Here is an 882-nt window from a genome sequence, read left to right as displayed (position 1 = left end):
TTGGTACGTTTGTGAGAAAAATGTGAGTATTGTACATGTGGAGTTTGTTGTGTGACACCATGCAGGACAAACATTTGTTAGTTTAACTATTTAGATCAAAGTTATTGCAGGAGTTATCATAAAAGCCTTATTTTCCTCTCTCCACGGCACGCTCGTTAATAGTCTACTAAGCTAATCATTGCCATTAATGTGATAACGCCGGTTTATTTCACATTCTGTGTGCTTTGAGTTTATAGGTTTAAGTTAACTTTAATAATATAATGGAGAAGATTATTGTGAAGTGAATCTGTTTCTGTGCTCTATGGGCTATGTGCATTTAATCACCTCGTGATTTATTCAAAGCTCCATGTCTGTAGCCTACTTGTAACATTTGTAACAATTACAGCTACTGTAATATTATTGTGCCCTTTAAGTTCATAGCTGCTGTTTTTAGTTCAGTTAGTAATTATATTAACCACTGTTGATTTCTACACCATTCATATTTAGTAGTACAGCTCCTTTATTATTGGCATCATTACACTGCAGCTTAAATTGTTGTATTCTTATTGTATTTATCTTTTTTTCTTGTAGACCACAAAGACCAACTCAAATAAACTGTTAACCAGACATATTCTCCTCTGGAGCCTGATTCTTTGACCCAAGTCCAGTCCACATCAAGTCCAGTTAAATTGTGGGACCACTTAATGTAACTTATAATCATATTATAATGCCTAACAAGAGAGATTATTATGCATTATGCATATACAGTATACAATTGCATTGCTTTAAGAAGGTTATAAACTCAAATGCATTATATACACAAAGTGACCCGCAATTATAAAATATGATACTGAAAAATGCTTTATAATGAAATCACAATATCAAAGACAAAACACAGTGGCA

Source organism: Etheostoma spectabile, chromosome 2 (genome assembly GCF_008692095.1).
Source record: "Etheostoma spectabile isolate EspeVRDwgs_2016 chromosome 2, UIUC_Espe_1.0, whole genome shotgun sequence".
Classification (NCBI taxonomy): Eukaryota; Metazoa; Chordata; class Actinopteri; order Perciformes; family Percidae; genus Etheostoma; species Etheostoma spectabile.
This window is presented reverse-complemented; position numbering follows the sequence as displayed.